Source organism: Rutidosis leptorrhynchoides, chromosome 2 (genome assembly GCF_046630445.1).
Source record: "Rutidosis leptorrhynchoides isolate AG116_Rl617_1_P2 chromosome 2, CSIRO_AGI_Rlap_v1, whole genome shotgun sequence".
In the NCBI taxonomy this organism is placed as follows: Eukaryota; Viridiplantae; Streptophyta; class Magnoliopsida; order Asterales; family Asteraceae; genus Rutidosis; species Rutidosis leptorrhynchoides.
In genome coordinates, this window is record NC_092334.1 from 245,683,759 (window position 1) to 245,693,282 (window position 9,524).

Below are 9,524 nucleotides of genomic sequence, written 5' to 3' on the forward strand. Positions count from 1 at the left end.
ACATTGTATACGTGTCTATGGTATCTCAAGATTACATAATATACAATACAAGTTGATTAAGTTATGATTGGAATAGATTTGTTACCAATTTTCACGTAGCTAAAATGAGAAAAATTATCCAATCTTGTTTTACCCATAACTTCTTCATTTTAAATCCGTTTTGAGTGAATCAAATTGCTATGGTTTCATATTGAACTCTATTTTATGAATCTAAATAGAAAAAGTATAGGTTTATAGTCGGAAAAATAAGTTACAAGTCGTTTTTGTAAAGGTAGTCATTTCAGTCGAAAGAACGACGTCTAGATGACCATTTTAGAAAACATACTTCCACTTTGAGTTTAACCATAATTTTTGGATATAGTTTCATGTTCATAATAAAAATCATTTTCTCAGAATAACAACTTTTAAATCAAAGTTTATCATAGTTTTTAATTAACTAACCCAAAACAGCCCGCGGTGTTACTACGACGGCGTAAATCCGGTTTTACGGTGTTTTTCGTGTTTCCAGGTTTTAAATCATTAAGTTAGCATATCATATAGATATAGAACATGTATTAGTTAATTTTAAAAGTCAAGTTAGAAGGATTAACTTTTGTTTGCGAACAAGTTTAGAATTAACTAAACTATGTTCTAGTGATTACGAGTTTAAACCTTCGAATAAGATAGTTTTATATATATGAATCGAATGATGTTATTAACATCATTACTACCTCAAGTTTAGTAGGTAAACCTACTGGAAGTGACAAGAAATGATCTAGCTTCAAAGGATCTTGGATGGCTTGAAAGTTCTTGAAGTAGGATCATGACACAAAAACAAGTTCAAGTAAGATTTTTACTCGAATTAAGATAGTTTATAGTTATAGAAATTAAATCAAAGTTTGAATATGAATATTACCTTGAATAAGAAAGATAACCTACTGTATATAACAAAGGTTTCTTGATCTTAGATGATTACTTGGAATGGATTAGAAAGCTTGGAAGTAAATTAGTAAACTTGAAGGGATTTTTGAAGTGTTCTTGAAGTGTTCTTCCTATGATGATTATAACTTGATTCTTGAAGTGATTTTTGATGAAGATGATGATTAACTACTGGAAAAATACGTTCATAATAGTGTGTGTGTGTTGAGAGAGAATTAGAAAGAGAATTGGAAGTGAAATGGAGTGAATGATGAGTGGTAATTGGTGAGTGGTGAGTGGGGTTAAAAGGAGTTCTAGTTAGTTGACTAGCTCATGGTAGAAGTTAAAATTGATTAGTCATACATGACATAATCAAGAGTGGAATCCCATGCTAGTTCCTATTGGTATATACCCATAGTAAGTACGTTTTGAAGCTGTGTATAATACGGGTAAGAATACGACTAGAATTCTTGATGAAAGAAAAGAATGGGAAAGTAACTGTAACCATTTTTGTTAAGTATGAGTGTTTTGATATATGTCTTGAAGTCTTCCAAAAGTATTTTAATACATCTAAATACACTACATGTATATACATTTTAACTGAGTCGTTAAGTCATCGTTAGTCGTTACATGTAAGTGTTGTTTTGAAACCTTTAAGTTAACGATCTCAATTAATGTTGTTAACCCATTGTTTATTATATCTAATGAGATGTTAAATTATTATATTATCATGATATTATGATATATTAATATATCTTAATATGATATATATACATTTAAATGTCGTTACAACGATAATCGTTACATATCTGTCTCGTTTCGAAATCCTTAAGTTAGTAGTCTTGTTTATATGTATATAACTCATTGTTAATATACTTATGGAGATACTTACTTATCATAATCTCATGTTAACCATATGTATATCCATATATATATATTGTCATGTAGTTTTTACAAGTTTTAACGTTCGTGAATCGCCTGTCAACTTGGGTGGTCAATTGTCTATATGAAACATATTTCAATTAATCAAGTCTTAACAAGTTTGATTGCTTAACATGTTGGAAACATTTAATCATTTAAATATCAATCTCAATTAATATATATAAACATGGAAAAGTTCGGGTCACTACAGTACCTACCCGTTAAATAAATTTCGTCCCGAAATTTTAAGCTGTTGAAGGTGTTGACGAATCTTCTGGAAATAGATGTGGGTATTTCTTCTTCATCTGATCTTCAAGCTCCCAGGTGAACTCGGGTCCTCTACGAGCATTCCATCGAACCTTAACAATTGGTATCTTGTTTTGCTTAAGTCTTTTAACCTCACGATCCATTATTTCGACGGGTTCTTCGATGAATTGGAGTTTTTCGTTGATTTGGATTTCATCTAACGGAATAGTGAGATCTTCTTTAGCAAAACATTTCTTCAAATTCGAGACGTGGAAAGTGTTATGTACAGCCGCGAGTTGTTGAGGTAACTCAAGTCGGTAAGCTACTGGTCCAACACGATCAATAATCTTGAATGGTCCAATATACCTTGGATTTAATTTTCCTCATTTACCAAATCGAACAACGCCTTTCCAAGGTGCAACTTTAAGCATGACCATCTCTCCAATTTCAAATTCTATATCTTTTCTTTTAATGTCAGCGTAGCTCTTTTGTCGACTTTGGGCGGTTTTCAACCGTTGTTGAATTTGGATGATCTTCTCGGTAGTTTCTTGTATAATCTCCGGACCCGTAATCTGTCTATCCCCCACTTCACTCCAACAAATCGGAGACCTACACTTTCTACCATAAAGTGCTTCAAACGGCGCCATCTCAATGCTTGAATGGTAGCTGTTGTTGTAGGAAAATTCTGCTAACGGTAGATGTCGATCCCAACTATTTCTGAAATCAATAACACATGCTCGTAGCATGTCTTCAAGCATTTGTATCGTCCTTTCGCTCTGCCCATCAGTTTGTGGATGATAGGCAGTACTCCTGTCTAGACGAGTTCCTAATGCTTGCTGTAATATCTGCCAGAATCTTGAAATAAATCTGCCATCCCTATCAGAGATAATAAAGATTGGTATTCCATGTCTGGAGACGACTTCCTTCAAATACAATCATGCTAACTTCTCCATCTTGTCATCTTCTCTTATTGGCAGGAAGTGTGCTGATTTGGTGAGACGATCAACTATTACCCAAATAGTATCAAAACCACTTGCAGTCCTTGGCAATTTAGTGATGAAATCCATGGTAATGTTTTCCCATTTCCATTCTGGGATTTCGGGTTGTTGAAGTAGACCTGATGGTTGCTCTGATACCAACTGAAATGTCCCGTTCTTATTGATTAAAAACTTTCCATCTTAATTGATTTCGTTGCGAGGTTTTGACCTCTATATGAGACGTTTTTCAAAGACTGCATTCATTTTTAAAACAAACCATAACCTTTATTTCATAAATAAAGGTTTAAAAAGCTTTACGTAGATTATCAAATAATGATAATCTAAAATATCATGTTTACACACGACCATTACATAATGGTTTACAATATAAATATGTTACATCGAAATCAGTTTCTTGAATGCAGTTTTTACACAATATCATACAAACATGGACTTCAAATCTTGTCCTTATTTTAGTATGCAACAGCGGAAGCTCTTAATATTCACCTGAGAATAAACATGCTTTAAACGTCAACAAAAATGTTGGTGAGTTATAGGTTTAACCTATATATATCAAATCGTAACAATAGACCACAAGATTTCATATTTCAATACACATCCCATACATAGAGATAAAAATCATTCATATGGTGAACACCTGGTAACCGACATTAACAAGATGTATATATAAGAATATCCCCATCATTCCGGGACACCCTTCGGATATGATATAAATTTCGAAGTACTAAAGCATCCGGTACTTTGGATGGGGTTTGTTAGGCCCAATAGATCTATCTTTAGGATTCGCGTCAAATAGGGTGTCTGTTCCCTAATTCTTAGATTACCAGACTTAATAAAAAGGGGCATATTTGATTTCGATAATTCAACCATAGAATGTAGTTTCACGTACTTGTGTCTATTTTGTAAATCATTTATAAAACCTGCATGTATTCTCATCCCAAAAATATTAGATTTTAAAAGTGGGACTATAACTCACTTTCACAGATTTTTACTTCGTCGAGAAGTAAGACTTGGCCACTGGTTGATTCACGAACCTATAACAATATATACATATATATTAAAGTATGTTCAAAATATATTTACAACACTTTTAATATATTTTGATATTTTAAGTTTATTAAGTCAGCTGTCCTCGTTAGTAACCTACAACTAGTTGTCCACAGTTGGATGTACAGAAATAAATCGATAAATATTATCTTGAATCAATCCACGACCCAGTGTATACGTATCTCAGTATTGATCACAACTCAAACTATATATATTTTGGAATCAACCTCAACCCTGTATAGCTAACTCCAACATTCACATATAGAGTGTCTATGGTTGTTCCGAAATATATATAGATGTGTCGACATGATTGGTCGAAACATTGTATACGTGTCTATGGTATCTCAAGATTACATAATATACAATACAATTTGATTAAGTTATGATTGGAATAAATTTGTTACCAATTTTCACGTAGCTAAAATGAGAAAAATTATCCAATCTTGTTTTACCCATAACTTCTTCATTTTAAATCCGTTTTGAGTGAATCAAATTGTTATGGTTTCATATTGAACTCTATTTTATGAATCTAAACAGAAAAAGTATAGGTTTATAGTCGGAAAAATAAGTTACAAGTCATTTTTGTAAAGGTAGTCATTTCAGTCGAAAGAACGACGTCTAGATGACCATTTTAGAAAACATACTTCCACTTTGAGTTTAACCATAATTTTTGGATATAGTTTCATGTTCATAATAAAAATCATTTTCTCAGAATAACAACTTTTAAATCAAAGTTTATCATAGTTTTTAATTAACTAACCCAAAACAGCCCGCGGTGTTACTACGACGGCGTAAATCCGGTTTTACGGTGTTTTTCGTGTTTCCAGGTTTTAAATCATTAAGTTAGCATATCATATAGATATAGAACATGTGTTTAGTTAATTTTAAAAGTCAAGTTAGAAGGATTAACTTTTGTTTGCGAACAAGTTTAGAATTAACTAAACTATGTTCTAGTGATTACGAGTTTAAACCTTCGAATAAGATAGTTTTATATATATGAATCGAATGATGTTATGAACATCATTACTACCTCAAGTTTAGTAGGTAAACCTACTGAAAGTGACAAGAAATAATCTAGCTTCAAAGGATCTTGGATGGCTTGAAAGTTCTTGAAGTAGGATCATGACACAAAATCAAGTTCAAGTAAGATTTTTTACTCGAATTAAGATAGTTTATAGTTATAGAAATTGAATCGAAGTTTGAATATGAATATTACCTTGAATAAGAAAGATAACCTACTGTATATAACAAAGGTTTCTTGATCTTAGATGATTACTTGGAATGGATTAGAAAGCTTGGAAGTAAATTAGTAAACTTGAAGGGATTTTTGAAGTGTTCTTGAAGTGTTCTTCCTATGATGATTATAGCTTGATTCTTGAAGTGATTTTTGATGAAGATGATGATTAACTACTGGAAAAATACGTTCATAATAGTGTGTGTGTGTTGAGAGAGAATTAGAAAGAGAATTGGAAGTGAAATGGAGTGAATGATGAGTGGTAATTGGTGAGTGGGGTTAAAAGGAGTTCTAGTTAGTTGACTAGCTCATGGTAGAAGTTAAAATTGATTAGTCATACATGACATAATCAAGAGTGGAATCCCATGCTAGTTCCTATTGGTATATACCCATAGTAAGTACGTTTTAAAGCTGTGTATAATACGGGTAAGAATACGACTAGAATTCTTGATGAAAGAAAAGAATGGAAAAGTAACTGTAACCATTTTTGTTAAGTATGAGTGTTTTGATATATGTCTTGAAGTCTTTCAAAAGTATTTTAATACATCTAAATACACTACATGTATATACATTTTAACTGAGTCGTTAAGTCATCGTTAGTCGTTACATGTAAGTGTTGTTTTCAAACCTTTAAGTTAACGATCTCAATTAATGTTGTTAACCCATTGTTTATTATATCTAATGAGATGTTAAATTATTATATTATCATGATATTATGATATATTAATATATCTTAATATGATATATATACATTTAAATGTCGTTACAACGATAATCGTTACATATCTGTCTCGTTTCGAAATCCTTAAGTTAGTAGTCTTGTTTATATGTATATAACTCATTGTTAATATACTTATGGAGATACTTACTTATCATAATCTCATGTTAACCATATGTATATCCATATATATATCGTCATGTCATTTTTACAAGTTTTAACGTTCGTGAATCGCCTGTCAACTTGGGTGGTCAATTGTCTATATGAAACATATTTCAATTAATCAAGTCTTAACAAGTTTGATTGCTTAACATGTTGGAAACATTTAATCATGTAAATATCAATCTCAATTAATATATATAAACATGGAAAATTTCAGGTCACTACATGTACAGTTTCAAATACCTTGAAAACCGTGCAAGAGATAGGTGGTACGTCTGATTTTGGTGGCGAAAGTGGATTCACTCTTGATCACTATAATCATCTTGATCAACGTTCGAGTCAAACTGTAGTGACCCGAACTTTTCCATGTTTATATATATTAAATGAAATTGATATTTACATGATTAAGTGTTTCCAATATGTTAAGCAATCAAACTTATTAAGACTTGATTAATTGGAATAGGTTTCATATAGACAAATGACCACCCAAGTTGACCGGTGATTCACGAACGTTAAAACTTGTAAAAACTATACGATGACATATATATATATATATATATAGTTAACATGATTTTATTATAAGTATGTATCTCATTAGGTATTTTAACAATGAGTTATATACATAAAAATGAGTCTATTAAATTAAGAAACTCGTAAACGATATATATAACGATTATCGTTATAACGTCTTACTAGGTACATATGAATCTGATGTCGAACGAGGTGTATACAAAATAGCTTATATTTTTACTAGGAAAATACTATTAAATACGATACAATTTTACACAAGATATTTATTTATTTATAGAATGGATATACTTAAACCTTGCTACAACACTTATAGGCAGTGTACCTAATCGTACAGTAGTGTAGTTTTTAGTAAGTCCGGTTCGTTCCACAGGGAAATCTTTAAACAAAGCTCAACGCTATATTAGTTTACTTTTATAAAAATACAAATGTATATATAGGTAATATTATTATTATAAAGGGGGGGTTTTTACCGTTTAATGACCGGTTTGTCGATTTTAAAACTTTAGTCGCAGTTAAAACCTAATGTAAAATATAAAATAAATACAAGACTTTAAATTAAAGCGTAAAGTAAATAACGATAATGAAATTGCGAATAATAAAAGTGCGATTAAATAACAATAAATAAAAGTGCGATAATTAGAAGTGCAATTAAATATAAAATAAAGGAAATTAAATATGAAATAAATGAATTATGCTTATTTAAACTTCCGTAATCATGATGTTTGACGTGTTGATTTTAGTTTTATTCCCATGGGTTAATTGTCCTTTGTCCTGGATTATTCAATATGTCCGTCTGGTTTTTGTCCATAACAGTCCATCAGTCATAAATATAAATTGCAAGTGTCCTTGTCAAATTATTATTATACCCGAAGATAAATATTCCAACTAATTGGGGATTCGAATTGTAACAAGGTTTTAATACTTTGTTTAATGAATACACCAGGTTATCGACTGCGTGTAAACCAAGGTTTTACTACTTTGTTAACAATTACACCAATTACCCTTGAATGTAATTTCACCCCTGTTTTAATTATTCTAGTGGCTATTAATCCATTCCCGTGTCCGGTTAAATGAACGATTATTCGTACATATAAATACCCCGCCCATCGTGTCCGATCGAGTTTATATGGTAATTTATAGGGACGCCCAATTGTAAATCTTTATATTAACATTAACAAACTTTCATTTAGTTAAACAAATATAAAGCCCATTAATAGCCCATAGTCTAGTTTCCACAAGTGTCGTTCTTTTGTCCAAACCCCAATTATGGTACAAAGCCCAATTACCCAATTTTAGTAATTAGCCCAACATCATGATTACTTCGTTTTAAATAAGCATAATAATAACTTAGCTACGAGACATTAATGTAAAAAGGTTGAACATAACTTACAATGATTAAAAATAGCGTAGCGTTACACGGACAGAATTTCGACTTACACCCTTACAACATTCGCTAACATACCCTTATTATTAGAATTATAATTAAAATTAAAATATAAATTATAAATATAATTATATTTACGTATATATTGAGAGAGAGATTGAGAAAAAAAAAATGATAAATTCGATCAGAATTCGGTTGGCTTTATAGCCAGAAGTGAAATTTGGGGCTCCGCGACTCGCGGCAAAATGGCCTTAAAACTCCGCGAGTCGCGGAGAGGTATTTACAGTTCACACCCTTGGAGTTTCTGGCTGCCGACGGTTTTTAATATATATATATAATATATATATAATTAATATAATTAATTATATATTATATTATATTTATATACATAGTTAACTTGTAATTTTTAGTCCGTTGCGTCGAGCGTTAAGAGTTGACTCTGGTCCCGGTTCCGGATTTTCGAACGTCCTCGCGTACAATTTAATATCTTGTACTTTGCGTTTTGAATCTTGTACTCTTGTGATTTCGAGACGTTTCTTATCAATAATTGGAACCTTTTTGATTGTCTTTTGTTCTTTTGAGCTTTTTGGTCGTTTGCGTCTTCAATTCGTCGAATCTGTCTTTTGTCTTCACCTTTTATTATTTAAACGAATATCACTTGTAAATAGAACAATTGCAACTAAAAGCTTGTCTTTCTTGAGGAATAATGCTATGAAATATATGTTCGTTTTTAGCATTATCAAATATTCCCACACTTGAGCGTTGCTTGTCCTCAAGCAATATTGTCTTGAAATACTAGAATCACTTCTTTATTCTTCACACTTTGTACATCAGTGATTTCTATATGGCGGTATAAACAATGGTAGTAACGATATGGTTTACAGTCCCACATGACTATAAAAATTTTAGATCCATTAAGGAAATTGGATCTTTATTAAAAACATTTGATCTTTTGAAAATTAAATCTAGTTTTTACCCTAGATAAGTTTTCCGGGATAACCCTTTACCGGTGTTTGCAAAATATTTTTGTGGGTTTGGTGGGTTACAGATTTGAAAATTTTAGCTCAAAACTTGCGGTTTTGTGTCACCCACTTGCTAACCTTGTATTAGGAAAGCAACACGTCCAGTTTACTTGTTCCGTATATTACCTTTCGGCAAACTACCGTCCGGTTGTAAAGGAAAGCGTTGAACAAGCAACTGTTAAGGCAATGTCCCGTGACATGCTTTTGATTATGGTCTATAACGTGTCGGACGCAATTACTATCCTTGGTAGGAGCAATAGTAAAGCTCACCCTTATAATTTTTCGGTCTGGCACAAGGTCCTGTCTTTGACCATGCTATGCAACCACCGTTCTTACGGTTGACACCCGATTTAGTTCAGGTGAC